At 40.2% G+C, this 20,809-nt stretch overlaps 1 long non-coding RNA gene across 1 annotated transcript; it reads left to right on the top strand.

Moving 5' to 3' along the window:
• Positions 1-545: 545 nt before the first annotated feature.
• LOC108443225 lies at positions 546-4,621 on the top strand. Its single transcript, XR_001859118.1, has 3 exons — positions 546-1,409; positions 3,903-4,091; positions 4,439-4,621. It is a non-coding gene; the product is annotated as an uncharacterized LOC108443225 (long non-coding RNA).
• The last annotated feature ends 16,188 nt before the right edge of the window (positions 4,622-20,809 follow it).

Here is a 20,809-nt window from a genome sequence, read left to right as displayed (position 1 = left end):
TCTACAGTACATAATATCATTAAAAGATTCTGAGAATCTTGAGAAATCTCTGTATGTAAGGGACAAGAACACAATCCAGTATTTACTGGCCGTGATCTTTGGGCCCTGCATTAAAAACAGACATGATTCTATAGTGGAAATCACTGCATGGGCTCAGAAACACTTCTGAAAACCACAGTCTGTGAAAACAGTTCATCACTGCATCCACAAATGCAAATTAAAACTCAAACACAAAGAAGAAACCAAATATAAACAGGATTTAGAAACACTGCCACCTTCTCTGGGCTCAAGCTGTGGAGAAGTGTCTTGTAGTCTGATGAATAAACATTTGAAATTCTTTTTGGAAATCATGGACACTGTGTCCTCCGGGCTGAAGAACACTCAGCCTGTTATCGGTGCACGGTTTAAAAGCCAGTATTCATGATGGTTTAGGGGGGCATTAGTGCACATGGCATGGGTGACGTGCTCATCTGTGAAGGCACCATTCATGCTGAATTATATATACATGTTTTAGCAACATCTGCTGCCGTCCAGACGACGTCTTTTTCAGGGAAGGCCTTGATTATTTCAGCAAGACAATGTAAATCAACATTCTGCATGTATTCCAACAGTATTTCTACTATATTAAACTGACCTGCCTGCAGTCCAGACCTGTCACCACAAGACACCAAATGTGATCTGTATTGACTTCAATACAGTGTGCTTTGGTTAACTAAGGCAGGGCTGCATGAAAAAAAGCATGAAGTTTTTGTACATTTTGATATCTAGAAGTGCCATGTGCCAAATAATTCACTTGCTTGATCAAATTAGAAACTGCAAAAAGAATCATGTGCATTCTGCTTCATTAAATTGCCCATATTATACAAAAAATATCTATTTCATATGACATATAAACATAGTTTTTAAATGTATTGTTCACTCCCCAGTCAATACAGCCCATATATGGATATTTCTCTGCAAAAGCAGCTTGTTTTTTTATTCATTAATTTGTGATGTCATGAGAACCAAGTTATTTACATATATCACCCTACAGCAGTTACCGCCCCGCCCACTCTCACTTATGTTACTGCGTCTTTGGAGTATTAAGAGTAAAATAAAAAAAATGTAGAATATGGGCTCTTTAATGTAGGATATTTGTGGCCTGTCTGATGAAATATTTAGTGCAAACAATCTTTTACACCTCACTGTGAATTTCTACTGCTGAGTCTTACACACTGCAGTCTTACTTTGCATTGTTCTCCAATCTCTGGAAACTCCAGTGCAATCTGAACTGCAGCCATCCCATCTCCACAAACAGCTACAACTCCACCTGCACATTCAGCTGTGAGGAGGGCTTTGAGCTGAGAGGCTCACGCACAACCCAGTGTGATCACACTGGACAGTGGACACACAGATCCCTCCCTGCACAGGTACTAATACATGTATCACTGCAGATGTTTGCAACAAATGTGCTCTGTAAAGAACATCCATCAATCCATCCATCCATCCATTTTCTGAGCCTATCCCAGCAGTCTTCGGGCGGAAGGCTCTGTAAAGAACATTAAAGAGGAATTTTACAGATTTTGTTAGACATTCTACAGAAATAAATGGTTAAGATGTAAACAGTGTCAGAGTTCGATATGAAATACCTCACTAGGCAAGCTGTTATATAGAGTGGTAATGAATATGCTGATTGATCCCCAAGACACTGTTTTATGATGTTTATGTTTTTAGGTAAAGTTTTGCCTAAAAATATATATTTTTTAATTTAGAACCTTTGACCAACTGTGTTTGCACACAGAGGAATAGGACCTCCGCATTTTACCCATCCATGCAGTGAAACACCAAGATATACACACACACTAGTGAACACACACAGTAGGGGACAGTAAGCACACTTGCCCAGAGTGGTGTGCAGCCCTATTCATGGCACCTATGGAGCAGTTGGGGGTTGGGTGTCTTGCTCAAGGGCACTTCAGTCACATCCTTTCGGCTCAACTGGTCAAACCGGTGACCTTCTGGTCACAAGGCATGTAATGTAATGTTGATGATGGTAGTGCTGATCTAAAGTAATATCTATTTTGTGGACTATATAGTCATCCTGCTTGTACCTCTCCACCATAAATTAAAATAGAAAGTTAAATTAAGATATAAAACAGAATACTTGTAGATTCACTCGTAGTTTTGGATTATAAATAAAATAGCAATATTTGTGTCATTGTGTCTGGCTGGCTTGATACCTTTTGGGGGCAGTCATGGGATGGAGGTTAGGGAACCGGCCCTGTGACTGGAAGGTTGCCGGTTTGATCCCCAGAGCCCACAGTACATCACTGAGGTGTCCTTGAGCAAGACACCTAACCCCCAACTGCTCCCTGGGCACTGCAGATAGGGCTGCCCACCGCTCCGAGCAAGTGTGCTCACTGCCCCCTAGTGTGTGTGTTCACTAGCCTGTATGTGGTGTTTCACTACACGGATGGGTTAAAATGGGGAGGTGAAATTTCCCCATTGTGGGACTAATAAGGGTCACAATCTTAATAGACTATGGAACCTCTGGTTCCCATCACAACCACTTTAAATTTGAGTCAGTATGTTTTTCTACAATGAACGAATTCTACAGAGACCCTGAAAGGACAGGGGTGAAAACGAAGACATGAGTTTTCTATAATGGGTTAAAAAAAAAAAACCTTCACAACTTCTCAAAATAATTCTCCTCATGATAATTACCATGAGATAATAATCTCAAAATATACCTAAGCATATTTCACACTCCACCCTGTAGACAGCTGTATATCCAAAAATGCAATTATTTTAATGGACAATGACCATCATGTAGCACTTTTTTTTAAACTTGTCTCAAATGCAAAGTGTTGAGATAAACCTGCGTGTCAAAAGACGACGTCTAGATCATTCTGAAGGTGCTAGACTCGCAAGGCGTAGAACTCAAACAGCGAGGCCTCTTCATAGATGCATCTTCTTCATGAAAGAACTCAATTACTTCTGCCACTTTCATTCATATGACGAGTTGCAACCATTTAGCATTCTTGAGTCACATCCAACTATAGTGAGTAAGTTGTCCAGAAAGCTGTAGCTGCTTTAATGCTTCTGATATATCTGTGTAGCCCTTCCTCCCAATCAGTCTGTTGCATTTTAAAAACATGTTTCAAATGGTGCTATGATATAATACGATGTCTGTTGGTGAGCACCGGAACAGTGCTTTTATATTTGAGACCAAGTTCAAAATTAAGTTCTATATAGTGGTCAGTGTCCACTAGAATAGCTCCAAACACAGATACACAACTTCCAGCATCCCTGAAAAAATGGACAGTGGGCTTAGAGAGATAGAGAACGGAATGCTGACAATGGCGAATTGCTGCCATCTACAGGATGGATGGGGAATACACACACACTTTCTAAGCCACTTGTCCTTCTGGGTCGCTTGGGAGTGCGGAATATGCTTTTCTATATAGCTTTAGATAATAATTCAAAATGAACGACTTACCATTTTATTTACCAGCTTATTTACCATATATGGACTGTATGGACTGAGGCATGTGTGGTCAAAACATACCATTCACCCCCCAGTCCACATAGTCCATATATTGAAACTAAGCTGCAAAAAGTTATTGTTTCCATGATGTTAAGAGAACCAACTTATTTACATAAACAGTAACAGTCAGAGCAAAAGTTTTCATCTCCATATTTGTTGCTTTTTGCCCTATGTTAACAATTTAAAAATGCCAGTCACCAAATAGTCCAAAATGACTTGTAATTCATCTTGTTATATTAACTTACATTAAAAGTTATGTATGTTTTTCCTTCTCCTGTAAATGTATTATTTAGAGATATGAGTTTTTACACCTATGCAGCCCACAGCAGTTTGGTTTATCTCTACTTTTCATACATTCCTCTGTGTGGATCCACAGCTGTACAGTGTTCTCCAATCTCTGGAAACTCCAATGAGTGGAGTATGAACTGCAGCCATCCCATCTCCACAAACAGCTACAACTCCACCTGCACATTCAGCTGTGAGGAAGGCTTTGAGCTGGTGGGATCACTCACAACCCAATGTGATCATACTAGACAGTGGACACACAAGACCCCCACCTGCACAGGTACTAATACATCTAATACTGCATATCGCTGGTGTTGGAAGAAAACCTCGTATCTCGAAAATTGTAACTTTACAGGAGAGGGAAAAAATATACTTTACTTTCAATGTAAGTCAATGGAACCAGACATTTTCCAAGTAATTTTGGGCCGTTTCTTTTGGTCCATTCATCATGAAATATACACCCAATATAAAGGAAAACAGGTTCTTTCCAATTATGAAAACTGAAATATGTCAAAAATGGAGATACGAGGTTTTCTTCCAACAACAGCGATATGTGACAATTATGCTCTATAAAGAACATTAAAGTCGAATTTTACAGATTTCGGTTTATCTCTACTTTTCATGTAGTGGATCCACAGCTGTACAGTGTTCTCCAATCTCTGGATACTCTAGTGGGAGAAGTCTGAACTGCAGTCATCCCATCTCCACAAACAGCTACAACTCCAGCTGCACATTCAGCTGTGAGAAGGGCTTTGAGCTGAGAGGCTCACACACAAGACAGATCACACTGGACAGTGGACACACAAGACCCCCACCTGCACAAGTACTAATACATCTACCACTTCATATTTATGTTTGCAACAATTGCGCTCTATAAAGAACATTAAAGGGGAATCTTACAGATTTTCAAAAACAATCAATAAACTGTTCAATAAATTGTCAAGATGTAAAGTTTTAAATAGTCACTCAGAATTGCCGGGAAATAACCAAACAAGAAGATGGGGTTTTGTGCTTTGAATTCAAATGCTGAACAAAATGAGTTACATGGGTTACAGCTATATGTATGGGCGTGTAGTTGGCTTTTTGATTGGCTGTATGTAGGGCTCAGCCAGGTTCTGGCCATCGGCCTCAGTTGGGTTAGAGTCATGGGCTCCAGTTGGGTTAGAGTCATGGGCTCCAGTTGGGTTAAGGCTGTGCATTAGTTTGGCTACAGATGTGGGCCCCAGTTAGGTTAAAGTTATGGGTCCCAGCTGGGCTAAGGTTGTGTGCCTCAGTTGGGATAAAGTCATGGGTCCCAGTTGGGTTAAAGTTGTGTGCCTCAGTTGGGGTAAAGTAATGAAACATCTGTTTCAATGCTAGAATTGTCTTAAGTAGCATTAATCCCAATGTAGATAGTGACTAAACATCTATTAGCTATGGCACTAACCTAACACTGATACATTGGGGCACTAGTGAAATTATCATTACTGCAGTAGAGGCTTCTTACAGAGTGGTGTCTTCGTTAAACACTGCCATATAATCAAATGTGCAGAGGTCACATATATAAAAGGCAAAACATTTGAAACTTCATAAAATTACAGGCTTGAAGCCATTTAATCTACTATAAACTGTGTGAAACGGCATTAAAAAGTTTTTAAATTTCATAAGTTGATACTTGCAGATATCTTGAAGTGTGGTCAGTTACATATAAGGGCTAATGATTGCTTACATGGGCTCCCATTGCAGCCAAGGTTCACCCTCTTAATTGCTCACATGTGCCCATATACTGCCAATGGGTAAATCTTGCTGTGCCCCAATAGGCCTGCCCAAAGGGGGCCCATTTGGCAACCCATTGTTAACCCATTCACTTGAGTTTGAGTTTCTCTTGGTGCATAAAATGGACCCCTTGTCCATTTTATCACATCCATTCAACAATAGGCTTCACTTTGTGGTTCTACAATTACTGTCTAGTTAGTTAGTTTACTAGTTAGTTAATTAGTTTACTAGTTAATTAGTAACTTGAACTAATTAGTAACTAACTAACTGTCTGTGGTCCATCTATTTCCTTGCATGATTTTTTTAGCCTACTTTAGCCCACTGTCCACTCTATTAGACACTCCTACCTTGTCAGTCCACCTTGTAGATGTAAAGTCAGAGATGAAAGCACATCTGCTGCTACACAGCTTGTGTTGGTCATCCTCTAGTCCTTCATCAGTGGTTACAGGACGCTGGTCACAGGATGCTGTTGGCTGGATATTATCAGTTGGGGGACTATTCTCAGTCCAGCAGTGACAATAAGGTGATCCAGCAACACTGCTGTGTCTGATCCACTCATACCAGCGCAACACGCACTAACACACTACCACCATGTCAGTCTCACTGCAGTGCTGAGAATGACCCACCACCCAAATTACACATGCTCTGTGGTGGTCCTGTGGGCCCATTAAGGAACAGAGTGAAAAGGGGGCCAAAAAAGTACGCAGAGAAGCAGAGGGACAGTCTGTAAATGGAACTGACAAACAAGGAGGAGTCAGCATGCAAACAGCTCTGTTCTGGCTGCCCCGCAGTGTGCCTCACTCAAAAAGCACTTAGAGATGAAACATTCATAATAACTTTGATGTGAATGATCAGCAGTAAACTGCAAAATGTCACACTGTACAGTCGCCTTCATTTTGAGGACCGAGTCAGGGAGTGACTGCGCTGTGTGACACCTTCAGTTTGCTGTGCTTTGTGAATGATTCACCTGCAAGACGCGACAGAAGCTGAGAGACGAGAGACACACAGACCTTTAATTCAGTGTTTTCTCTCCAGGTTTGGAACCACTGCACTGTATAGTTCAGTGTTTCTCTGCTGTTCACACCTCGATCAGTTCAAGAAGGGATTCATTAGCTAATAATATCAGGAATTTTAACCAGGAAACCACAGTTATGCAGTGCAGGGGTTTCAGCACTGGAGCTGAACTCTGAACTAACTGCACCAGCAAGCTTACAGAATCACATCTGTAGAAACACGACGTTGTTCTCTCACAACATTCAGTCTGATATTTAACGTTCATGTTTCTCCATTGAAACCTCATTTAAATCAGAAACAGAGAAATCAGAGAAAACCTCATTTAAATCAGAAACAGTCCCAAATATGGCGACCACGACTGAAACTCTAAGATAAATGTATTGGATTTCTTGACATCACAAAAACTGCGACAGAAGGAGTAAACTAGTCTCCCTAGTTAAATCTATTTCCTTTCTTATTTCAGTGCCATTCAGTCACTGATCTAGTCTTACTGCAGTTCATACACTTTCTCTCACCATTTTATCAGCTAATGCTGCAATTTTCTTCTCATTGCAATCTCAGTGTTTGCTAGCTTGGTACATAACATCACCTTTTACAGTTAAAGTCATGCCACTAGATTTTACATCATGTGCTGGACTGGGCTGGGCAAGCTGATAGTTGGGTTGGGTTGGGTTGGGCGAGCTGATGGTTGGGTTGGGTTGGGTTGGGTTGGGCTGGGCTGGGCTGGGTTGGGTGAGGCGCGCTGATGGTTGGGTTGGGCTGGGCTGGGCGAGCTGATGGTTGGGCTGGGCGAGCTGATGGTTGGGTTGGGCGAGCTGATGGTTGGGTTGGGCTGGGCTGGGCGAGCTGATGGTTGGGCTGGGCTGGGCGAGCTTATGGTTGGGTTGGGTTGGGTTGGGTTGGGTTGGGTTGGGCTGGGCTGGGCGAGCTGATGGTTGGGTTGGGTTGGGTTGGGCTGGACGAGCTGATGGTTGGGTTGTGCTGGGTGAGCTAATTGTTGGGCGACCTGATTTACTGATGTTTCCTCAAAGTTTCTAATATCTTCTGTAAATATTTTTTTATTTGTTTATTTTTCTCAACATTTTATTTTCCTGATACTGTTCACTAAATAAACACCCATGCACTGAATGTGCCATCAATTGTCTTACAACTCACAACCTGGTCAGAGCATATCTACCCTCACCTGCAAGCAAGGTTTGACAAAAACAATGAATTCAAAACAGTGTTTTTGCAGCTTAATTTCCATATATGGACTATATGGAGTGGGGAGTGAACAGTATGTTTCGGAAAACTTTGCAGACAGCAGACAATTTCTGCAGACATTCCTGTTTTATTGCTCAGCTGTTTACAGCAGTCTGCCATAAACAAATCTTAAGGCCCTGCTAGTTGTGTGGAATATTAGCTGCTGATGGGAGCAACTTTCACTCACCGAGCCTTCCAGAAAAACAGGAAGGTCAAAAATTCTGACTTTAGTCTTTCTAGATGGGAGTGTTTCACGCAAAACCACTCTGAATGATGTCGTTCACATTTTAACGATTATTATGAACAAACATTTATACGAAAAAAAATTGTGTAATTCCAAAGTATGGGTACTGTATCAAAAACAGTTATAAGGGGAAGTATGGATCCAAATATATATATAAAGTCCTAAAGAAATCGACATTTCAACACACTCAATTCATCTATTGGAGCTTCAAGGCTGTTGGAAAAGCAAAATTTCATTTCATTTGTTGAACAAAGTGGAAAACAGTAAAAACTAGAAGGGATTAGAAGGAACTTCTATCAGTAGGTTTGTCAAAACTTGATGGGTAGTGTATGTGTCAGCAAGTGAAATATGAACAAGCTGTAAATCAGTTCTGGAAATCACAGTGTCTTTCTGCCCACCCGTCTTTGTGGGTGTGTTCCACTTTGCCCAAGATTTTCCAAGAAAGAACAGGTCTAATGTCAACACACAAAAAACCTAAGACCTCCCTTACTTCCTCTAGTTACTTCCTCTTGAGCTGATTGTTCACATGCTGTGGATGTCCTCAGTGTTGATTTCCACTGTTTCATCCATCCACCCATCCATTTTCTAAGCTGCTTCTCCATCTCCATCAGGGTCGCGGGGTCCACTGTTTCAATAAGCCTATAAATACATAGCCATAATTCTTCATCTGTAACTGTTTAAGGAAACAGCGCAAGAACCATTAAGCAGAAGACAATTACAGCTGTATCTGCCTTCAAAACCAGGCTCCTTTTTCCTGGATTGAGGAGTTGACAAGTGAAAGGAAATACTGGTGATGAGTTAGACTGCATTTTGATTGGGATTAAAACGATCCTTAGAGAGGGATTTACTGCTTTCTGTAGTATTGGTGTCTCAGCAGCCAACAGTATGTTGGCGGACTAGATGTGGCCCCAGCATACTGAACTCAGAGCAGGGCTACATAAGACGTTTCACAGGTAGGAATCAGTTTTAGTGATGCTTTGGGTTTGAAAAACTTTGATCAAAAATGAAAAAGTCAACTTACAGTTCTTCGCATTCGTCTTGTTATTAAAAATTCACAGCTTTCAAGCTCAACCACAAAAACTTCCTGCAGGACTGTAGAACCTGTCTGAATAGGTTGAATGTGCTTTTTTAACCTATTCCACAGTGTTCATCAGTGGCGGTAAATGTAATTAGTTTCTGTACTTAAGCAGTTTTTTCATGTATCTGTGCTGAGGTTTTTCAATTTTGGGTGACTGTTTACTTTCACTCCACTACATTTCAGAGTCTAATATCTGACTTTTTCATCCACTACATTTTGAGAAATCTGTCGTTCCTTTTGGTTTCTGTGTGTATAAAAACGTAACATGTCAAAACGAAAGAAGCACAAAGCAAGAGCACCAATCAGGGCACAGCGGTCACTTTGCTTAGAGCTTGTTTTGACCTGTTGGTCATACCGACCCAGTGCAGTACACGGTTCAACATCAGTGCAGCAGCGTAAAGTTTTGGGAGAGTCTGTTCAACATAAATGATGAACTAACCTAACTTTGTGTAAATAGAGCACAATATAGAAATATGTCCACATATGCAGTCGTGACTGATGCGGCTTTTTTCTGAATTTATACAAACACCATTTCATTTTATAGTAAATTAGTTTGGGCTGGTTTATGTTTATGAACAGAGACCTACAGATCAACATAGTAAAGGAAACTCATTTGTGATCCTGAGTTTAAATCCAGTTTTTATTAAACTTAAACTTGGAACTAAGTTGCATTAAGTTAATTAATCTTTTAGTACTTTTACTTCTGATACTTAAGTACATTTGACGGCAAATACTTCTACTTTTACTAGAGTAATATTTTACTTTGGGTATTTCTACTTTAACTCAAGTACATGGTTTGTGTACTTCGTCCACCACTGGTGTTCATACAGCATTAGTTTAAACACACGGTTTTCTTTTCCACATCACTGAATGGAACTGCAGTCAAGCCAATTGGACATATTACATTGCCCCTAGGTGTGAATGTGTGAGTGACTGTCTGTGTCTGTCTGTCTGCCCTGCGATGGACTGGTGACCTGTCCAGGGTGTATCCTGCCTTACACCCGATGACAGCTGGGATAGGCTCCAGCACTCCCCCGCGACCCTGAGGAAGAAGCGGCTTAGAAAATGTGTGTGTGTGTGTGTGTGAGTGGAACTCTTTCACAGGTACCCTTAAAGTATCAAATAAAGAACTGAACACTGGGCCCTGGGAACACATGTAAGCTCCCCCACCTGTCAGCGCTCTGCAAACTGCATGACTAAATCATCACGCTTCCATTAAGTCATGTTGAGTTGATAAGGGATCTCAAATAAACACACTTGCATGGTTCTGACACTGCATGACAGATTTTCTATAAAATGGTGTTGACTTGAAGAAACAGAAGTGGCCGCTTTGTCAAGGAAAAAGGAGTTTAACGCTAGCATGACTGAGATTTCAGGATCCTCAGGACATCACCCCTCCTTCTTGCCAGCAAATAGCAGGACCATAAGTCAGCCTTTATTATGTTTATTATGCACTGAGGCAGCAGCTCTGTGGTGCATCCAGAAAGCCTACTCGTACTACTAGAAACAACTCTCTTACTCTCCCTGTCCTTATCTCTGTAAATATATAGATATATAATATACTGATTGTTGTTAGTGTATGATCTCCATATCATTATCATCAGATTTGATTTTCTACAGTAAATTAAAAATAAAAATGTTTTGCACCGTATGTATTTGTTTTATCATCATTATAAATAGCGTTTTCGGATACAGTTATACAGTACTACTAAATCGTGCCGTGTCTCAAGGAGATGATGTCACGTGACTGCTACAAAGAAATTATGCGGCAACGATTTGTTGTCGGCTTATATCATAAAATTGTCAATGTATTTATACACAAATTCTGCCCTCCGTTCCCTTTCAAGAAAATGGCCTTAGGTAGACAGATCCTCCAAACCCAATTTTGACCAGACAAGACATGATCCCCAAGATGATTTCATCAAGAGGCCTGGCCAGCAGTACATCTTCTTTGTCACAGAACTTCCACTCAGCCAGCTAACTTTGTCATACCAGGAGAGCTGAAAAGACCAGTTAGCTTCCCTAATTTTTACACCAAATCAATCTTAGGTGTTGATCTGCCCTGCTGTTTAATTCTAACCTCCTCGTAAGGAAGACTATCAAATGGCTTTGCCAAAATCAGGTCGACAGTATTCAATATTAGCATTGTCTGCCATTGTGTGAACCTTGCTTGCTGGCTAGTTCACTCCAACCTGGCCAACAGTGTGAGCGACTGACTGAACGAACTAACGAAACGAAATTAAACTCCAACAAGGAAAGGTTGAAATTATGTTAAACTGAAACAAGGAAATACTAGGAGTGTGTTTTATTTACACAATGAACAGTGGAAATGCGCAAGTAATTACACCAAGCAAACCCCAAGAAATGGGTTGCAGTTTGTCTTTCGATGTTAATAGCTCAAAATAGCTGTCAATCAAAACGGGATTCAGCCTTTCGACTGATCCTCCAATCATCTTGCAGAAGCTCCGCGTCCAGACCCGCCCACAACTCTATTCACCCCAGAGACGCACCCTTGAATTAGAACTTTTGAAACACGATTCTACAAATTCTCCGTCGTGCAGTTGGATCGGTAACATATACAGTCGGGTTGTAACTTCAAATTCATCTTAAAGTTGTGTCACATTAGGTGCTTTGGGAGCTGTAGGAGCTTTCTGGGGGCATGGGATGGTTGGTGCTTCCAGTGCATTCCTTACCATTACCAAGACAATAGGCGTTAATCGCTTCACAGCAGGGGAGTGGGCTACAGGGAGGCTGCTTTCCCTTACGAAAATTTTCATAGCTTTAGTCATTCTAGTGTTAATAAATGCGAGTCTTCCCAGCCAATCGAGTCGTACTAAGTGTACAAAATGATGTAAACCATGTAAACCACATCTTCTCGTTGTCCCTTTGTCTGATTGACCCACAACCCCCCCTACTTTTGGAATTAAAATACCTTTGTAATTATTCTTTCTGTGGAATAATTCTTAAGATGTGCAATATTATATAATTCTATGTTATCCAAGGAATGTGAAATAACTAACTGCTACCTCACTTGTCTACTGTCTATTGTCTGTTTAGAATATATAGTTTTATAGTCCTTTTTCTTTATATTTAAGATTTTTATAATATTTTTCTTAAATCTGCAATTTATATATTTTAGCCATATGTTTAATTATTTGGTGTGTAAAGTGCCGTTGGATTGCTGCTCAATTTCGTTGTACACTGTGCAATAACAATAAAGGCATCTTATCTTACCTTAAAATAGAGGTGTTGAGGCCCACATAAGAATTTATAGCGTCCCCCATCTAGGAGCCAGGATGTCTCTGAGATATCCCTTCAACAAATGGCAATGCTAGATTGCTGAGCTATAGATAACCAGATGTAAAATATTGGAGGCATTGAAGAAAATATTGGAGTTACAGGACGAAGAGACTGCTCTCCACACCCCCCACACATCACCCAAGAGAGACATACAAAATGCAAATGACATAATAAGAGGTTCAAGAGAAGTTATAAAGTTCATAAAAGCAAATAAAGTCATATAATATTTAACAATGGATATAGAAACTTTTAAAATGCAGAAGTGCTGTTGTTCTGTATTGTTCTTTGTCCTGTAGCTGCTCCACGTAAGACGCCCTCTGTGCTTGGTGAAGGAAAAATGAACTGCTTTCAAGGCAACGGCACTTTCTGCACAGTGGAGTGCTGCCCTGGTCACCTACTGCTGGGAACTTGGAAACACACCTGCCAGTGTGACGGCTTATGGAGTGACTTCCGACTGTGACTGTGTATAAGTGAGAATGCAACCAAACTACCCAGAATTCAAGATGGTGTCAAGTTTACATTGCAGGGTTTAGAACATTTCAGTAGTTACGTCCCTGATTCCCAGTGCCATACACTCTTTAAAATGAAGCTGCCAAAAGGGTTCTTCAGGTGTCATGATTCTTCACATTTTAGAGTTTCTTCTCCTCACACACTGTAAAAATAGTCAAATTTAAAGCACCTCCACAAAATGTAAAGGTTCTATAGCAATTAAAAGTGTTCCCAGAAGCACACATCCAAGCCAAGGACCATTTAGGAAAATTTAAAAGTATATCCTAGTACTATAGTGAAGTACTAGAGGCAAGTGTGAGTCACTATCAAGACTTTGAAGTAGTCGAGTCTCAAGTCAAGACCAGATTAGGATTTTTTCAGAATATAAAATAAACTGAAAACTGAAGTTCATTTGTAGTTTCATCATTTGACATGATGTGTGTGTCTATACACACTATATTGCCAAAAGTTTTCATTCACCGATCCAAATCATTGAAGCCCCTAGGCCTGCAGACTGCTTTTACAAACATTAGTGAAAGAATGGGTCGCTCTCAGGAGCTCAGTGAATTCCAGCGTGGTACTGTGATCGGACACCACCTGTGCAACAAGTACAGTCGTGAAATTTCCTCACTACTAAATATTCCACAGTCAACTGTCAGTGGGATTATAACAAAGTGGAAGCGATTGGGAACGATAGCAATTCAGCCACGAAGTGGTCGGCCACGTAAAATGACAGAGTGGGGTCAGAAGATGCTGAGGCGCATAGTGTGCAGAGGTCACCAACTTTCTGCAGAGTCAATCACTACAGACCTACAAACTTCATGTGGCCTTCAGATCAGCTCAAGAACAGCATAGAGAGCTTCATGGAATGGGTTTCCATGACCGAGCAGCTGCATCTAAGGTTTACATCACCAAGCACAAAACAAAGCGTGGAATCCAGTGGCGTCCGATCACAGTACCACGCTGGAATTCACTGAGCTCCTGAGAGCGACCCATTCTTTCACTAATGTTTGTAGAAGCAGTCTGCAGGCCTAGGGGCTTGGGTTTATACACATGTGGCCATGGAAGTGATTTTAACACCTGAATTCAATGATTTGGATGGGTGAGTGAATACTTTTGGAAATAGTGTACCTTGAGTTCATTTTTGCAACATTCATCTTCATATCAAAGTGTCTTCACTCATATGAAGAACAGGTTTTGTTGAATATACTCTGCTGTTTGCTTTGCAGAGAGAGTGAGTATGTTGTTTATTCTTAAGTGGCAACATTTAACCCTTGTGTGGTGTTCCGGTCTGTGGGACCCATTTTCAGTGTTTACCGTAATTTATTGTTATTTCAACCTCAGATTCTTGGTCTTTGCTTATCTTCTGTGAAGAACATATAAAATAACCCATTTTCCGTGTCTTCACTCTGTTCACCCCCCACACATTTATATTACACATGTGCTGTTGGGCTGAACCCACGGGGAGTAAAAGTGTGGAGGTGTGTCCTTCACTCTGTTCTCCTCCTACATGGCCTGCTGTTGATGTATGTGTGTGTGTGTGTGTGTGTGTGTGTTTGTGTGTGAGAGAGAGAGGGTGGACAACATGGACAGGCTGCCAACTGGCTACACCTGCTAAAGTAGAACCCTACGCTGACCACTTGTGATATTATAAACATCTGGTATTTTTCATAAATTGTTACGACTTTATTGATTTTAAAAAACAAAAATGCAGTTGGTCCACAAGACCACCGAGTAACACACACATAAACACCACTAAAGGGCTACAAAAACTGCTATTTACATTTTATAATGATTAGAATAACACTTATCTCCTATTTAATGTTGCAGGAAAAAAGAGTCAGAAGGTAAAACATGATTTTTTTTGACATTTCATTTCAGCTTCCTCTATAAGGGTCTGTTTACATCCTGCATTAACATGTGTTTTCAGTGATCTGCTCACATTCAGATTTCACTTCACCGCATGAAAAACCAGGCCTGGATCATCAGGTGAGTTTTATGGACATGTGCCTGGGGTCCGAGCCACTAGGGGGCCACTGTGGGCAATTATGACAAAATTTGTTACTAGCAGCAACAAATGAAATAATTCATAATAAATAATGTTTTCTACATTGCCTATGCCAGCTGTGGTAGTATGCTTTAGCTTATGATGCTTGGCTGCTTCGTTTTTTAAGGTTTTCTAGTGTCGTTTTTTTCATCTTTGTCATGCACATTTCAGCTTTCTGATTATAATTGATGCCTTAAGTATGTATTGCATTTACTGTGCATACACAGTCTTGCTTTATTGTTTGTTTTGTACCACTACACAGTGTTGGATGGTATGGTAAGCACACTGATGTGTCAGCAACAGGCTGTAAACTCATTTCATGTCATATATGCAGCTTTATGTGAGCAGGCCAGGTCATTCCCCCTTATGAACAGAAAATTTTAATTCAAGAGGTTTGTTTCTAGACAAAAATATGTATTAACAGTGGTCACATGCAGTGCCTTAGTCAGTACACTGCCATCCTGATGCTACTCAGCCCTCATGTAATCTGCTGCATTATCAAAAATAAATCCTTGACCACTACAAAGGTAGCCAAACATTTATGCCCAGGAGTCTATAACATGGTGACCCTAGTAAACACACCCAGGATGCATGGTGTTCGGCTTATGATTGGCTCACTCTTATCACAATCAGAACTGGCCAGAGCTGGATCTTGACCACATTAAGCATCAATGGACTGAATTTTTGTTTTCCTTACTTATGTGAGAGGAAATGTGTCCGCCAAGTGTTGAGTAACAGGTGGGAGAAAAAACAATGAAACAAAAGATGGAGGATATATGAGGCTCGAGTTCCCCAAACCAGCCTTCTTGCACTCCAGGCCGATGAAAGCATCCAAGCTGAGCTTCTCAGCTCATATTGCAATCAAGAAAAAGAAAATTCAAACGGAAACACAGTCTTGATGTTTTTTGACTCGGGAAAAGCACAGTCAGATCTCGTCACTTCACACTGGGGACTCGTTTTAGTGAAAAGTGAATGAGAACCAGATCGAATCCGGACACAGAACAAGTGGTAATGCAAGGTGTAAACAAAAGATCTAGTGTTTCATGAGTAGAATGAACAAAGCTCTGACCGTTTAAAACTAATCCGATGTTTTTCTCTCTACCAATCAGAACTGAGGAGGCAGTGATGATGAATCCAATGTATGAAGCGGAAGATGTGGTGCTGGAAGATTAGGAAGTGTGTGATGCTGTAGTCACCACATGCATTCCACTCTAAAGCTGCTATTTTACAGAAATGTCTTTTTTTTTTTTTTTTTCCTTTTAAAGAGTTTGATGCAGAATGTACGCACAAGTTTCAAAACATACCAGTCCACAAGGTCCATATATGGAAACTCCTGGGCACATCAACATTAGCCTTGGATGACATCAAATAAATGATCATATATATATATATATATATATATATATATATATATATATATATATATATATATATCACTGTGTGAAAGTTTTTTTTTAATTCAAATTTTTATTTAAACACAGTAACCAAAAGCTTGTATGGTACATCATATAGAAAACAGGGGAATGAAGGCCATTCATCAAAAAGACACATTGTTTTAGGGCTCAGGTAGTCCCTGTCAAAAGGAGTTAAAAAAAAGTACATATACACATACAAATTGCACAAATACCAATAATTCAGTAATAATAAAGTGAAATAATAAGGTATACAAACATCTTAGTTCTAGTCTCATAATCATTCTGTTAGTCAGAAGTGAGATGATACATGAAATAATCCCAAATTCCCAGTTCCACAGGCCTTTTGCCCCTTATTCTAGCTAACGTAACCTCATATGATGTGGTCTCATTAGGATTTTCCACTCTGGAGTGTTGGACATCTGGGTGATTTCCAGTGTCTTAAAATGACTCTTGCAGCTTAGGTTATGCCCACCATCAGAACTGAATATACCCTTTTTGTTATGGGGGGGTTTCTGTTTTATCTCCCAAAATACATAAACAGGGAGACACCGGCAGGGCTACTCCCACCCATGTCTCCAAAAATTTCAGCACACTGTGCCAAAATGGTTCAACCATGGGGCATTCCCATATAAGATGCAAAAAGGTTCCCATTTCTGTTTTACACTTCCAACATGAACTACTATTTGTTAGTCCTATTTTGAAAAGCCTACAAGGTGTCCAATAATACCGGTACAGAATTTTATATTGGATAAATTTCCCTCTAGCTTCTCTGACAAATTTGCCATTTTGTGCTATGATTTGACTCCATGTATCCTCCTTAATTTCACACTTAAGGTCTCTCTGCCAAATTATTCTTAAATGATCACATATGCTACTAATTAAATAAATTGAGTTTTTATAAAATTTTGATGCCTTATGATTAAAAGGGTTATCTAGATAGTCAACAATTGGGTTGGCTATTCTCTCTGACTGAAACTTTTTAATTATGCAGTGTCTAATTTGTAAATATTTCCAGAAATCTCCTTTTTCTTGCAACTTGTATTGTTGGACAAGTTCAGTAAATGACATGAATGTCCCTTCTTTATAGAGATTGTTTACAGTGTGTACACCCTTGTCTAGCCATCTTTTCCAAAACACTTCCTGCTTCCCAATCTTCACCTCTGGGTTGAACCAGAGTGAAGCATAATGTTGTTTGTAGTGGGAAATCTCGTGCAATTATGAACCTTTGCCCAGACCTCTTGAGAATGCTTAATGACTGGGTTTATGTCTTTCCCTTTACTTTTTAAACATTGGGATAGCACATTAACTGGATGGAATGGTGCTGCCAGGTTTTTCTCTATATTAGCACACATTAAAACAGACACCATTCCCCTCCAGTGGTTGATTATCTTAGCCATCTCAAATGACAAACTATATAGCCTAACATCTGGAAGACCAAGCCCTCCCTTCTCTTTGGGTGCACATATTTTATTCCATTTAAATCTGGGCTTCCTCCCTGCCCATAGAAATTTTCTGATTACACTTTCATTTTGTTTAAAAATGTGATGTTTTGAAGGAGAGGCTCAAATTCAGTATTGCCATCTCACCTAGCTCTGAGGTTAATTTAATGTCCAGATAAATCATGTCTTTAGGAATCCATCTAAAATTATACTGTTTTATTAGTTTTGGGTGAAAATGTCTAGATATAGGCATTGCCTCTGATTTGGTCCAATTAATTTGGTAGCCAGACAACTTAGAGTATGCATCACTAGTGTTCATTAGTGCAGGTAAAGAATTTTGGGGATCACTAGTCAGGAAAAGAATATCATCAGCATAATGCATTAGGTTATGTTCACTGCCACCACCATCCACTCATTTGATGGCAGGGTTTGCTCTTATGGCCACCGCTAGGGGTTCCAGCACAATTGTAAACAAGAGAGGTGACAAGGGGCATCCCTGTCATGTTCCTCTAGAAAAATCAAAAGGAGGCGAAGTAAGTCCGTTTGTCAAAACTGATGCTTTAGGGGTGCTGTCTATTATTTTTATCCATTTGCAAAACCAGAACAAAAACCAAACCTCAACAGGGCAGAGTGTAAGAAACTCCACTCGACCCTATCGAAGGCCTTCTCAACATCAAGCGAGACAGCAGCCACTGGCACTGTGCTAGAGGCATTTAACCACATTAAGTGCATGAGTCTTCTCAAATTATCAGTAGAAGATCTACCCTTTATAAAGCCTACTTGCTCTGTATGTATAATGTGTGGTAAGATTGTTTCCAATCTTAGGGCCAGTACCTTAGCCAATATCTTGCTATCTACATTGATGAGGCTGATTGGTCTAAAGTTAGCTGGATCTGTATGATCACTTCCTTTCTTAGGTATCACAGAGATGAGTGCTTCATTAAGAGATAGTTGAAGTGAGACTCTTTGAAAAGCCTCCTGAAACAATATTTGTCAGTATTGGAGTAATTATATCAATATATTCTTTATAGTACTCTACAGGAAATCCCTGTGTTGCTGGTGATTTCCCTGTATTCATGGCTACAAGGGCAGTCTTAACCTCTTCTTGGGTTATTGGTGCATCAAGAAGATCTGCCTGATCAGAAGATAAATTTGGAAGATTTATGTTTGAGAAAAAATCTTGGACTGATAACTCATTTAAAGCACCAGAAGATCTATACAGGTTCTCATAGAATTCTTTAAAGGCTTCAGTAATACCTTTAGAAGATGTTATAAGAGAACCATTGGTGAAATCTCAAACTGTACCATGAGTTCTTCGAGCTTCGAGTACAGCTCGGCTTGACCCGCCATCTTTCAAGGTGCATGGAACACAAGTGTCAAGAATGTTCTCTGTACTGGCACCCAAGTGGTGGAATGAACTCCCACTGGTTGTCCATACAGCAGAGTTTCTTCCTGTCTTCAAACACAGACTGAAGACACATCTTTTTACACAGCACTTAAATGAGCATTGAATTAAGTATTGTTTGCAATATATTGTGCTGCACTTATATTTTATTGTATTGCACTGTGTATTGTAGTTTACTGTATTGTATTGTATTGTATGGCACAGAGTTCTGTGTTCAAATCTATTCCTTTTCTCTGGGTATCTACAGTGACTTGTTTCTAGCAGTACCTGAGCTCAGGACTGTCTTTTTCTCTAACCTATTGGTAACTAGCAAAGATAATTTCTCTAGACAAAGCACTTCTTGTAAGTCGCTCTGGATAAGAGCGTCTGCTAAATGCTGTAAATGTAAATGATACCTTTTTGATCCCACAAATGGGGAAATTCCACCTCTGCATTTAACCCATCTGTGAAGTGAAACACCACATACACACTAGTGAAAACACACACTAGGGGGCAGAGAGCACACTTGCCCGGAGTGGTGGGCAGCCCTATCCACAGCACCTGAGGAGCAGTTGCGGATTAGGTGTCTTGCTCAAGGACACCTCAGTCACGGACTGTCGGCACTGGGGATCGAACCGGCAACCTTCCAGTCACAGGGCCAGATCCCTAACCTCCAGCCCACGACTGCCCTGTAAAGAGAACCTCCTGCTCTTATTGCTGGAATTATTTGGGCAGAGCTTTGTTCTTTGTCTGGCCAAAAGTCTGCCAGCCTTTTCTCCTGACTCATAAAATCATGTTTTAAGTCTGAACATAGCATATTCTGCTTTTTTATTGAAAATGTCATGAATTCAAAACTTACATTTACAAATGTTTTTAAATAAGCTTTCAGAGTAATGTCTGGCCAAATCTTTTTCCATGCTATTTAGTTCTGCTTCCATTTTTTTAATATTGTCATTGTGCTCTTTTTTCCTTTTTGAAGTCTACTCTGTCTGTGCTACCCAAATTAATTTAAAAAAATGAGGATAGGTCCTCTGCAATTTCTTTAGAAAATACCTCATCCTGTAGCAGAGATGTGTTCATTCTCCACCTACCTCGTCTAAGCCTGTCTGAATGTATATTTACACAGAGCTCAACAGGTGCATGGTCTGACAGGGAAATAGCATTGATAGTGCTATCAATGATGGCACTGGTTAGACTCTGGGAGATCAAAATAAAATCAATTCTTGGGTAGGATTTGTGGCAATGGGAGTAGAATGTGTATTCCCGGTTACTAGGATTGACCAATCGCCAAACATCAATCGGGCCATTGTCCTCCATCAGCATGTGAATAGCAGCTCTATCCTTTGGTGCTGCGATACCGGAGTGTTTACTTTTATCTAATATCCCATCTAAGACCTGATTGAAGTCTCCTGCCAAAATGATTTGTCCTTGGGCATTTCCCAACATACTATTAAGTCCATGAAAGAAAGATGGTTCATCCTTGTTAGGAGCATAGATATTACATAGCGTTATTTCTCCCCCATTTATATTGACTTCTATACAAATAACTGTACCATTACTATCCTTATACTCCTTCAACATAGAAGTTCAA

The sequence above is a fragment of the Pygocentrus nattereri genome, chromosome 4, assembly GCF_015220715.1.
Source record: "Pygocentrus nattereri isolate fPygNat1 chromosome 4, fPygNat1.pri, whole genome shotgun sequence".
NCBI classification, from domain to species: domain Eukaryota; kingdom Metazoa; phylum Chordata; class Actinopteri; order Characiformes; family Serrasalmidae; genus Pygocentrus; species Pygocentrus nattereri.
This window is presented reverse-complemented; position numbering and strand designations above follow the sequence as displayed.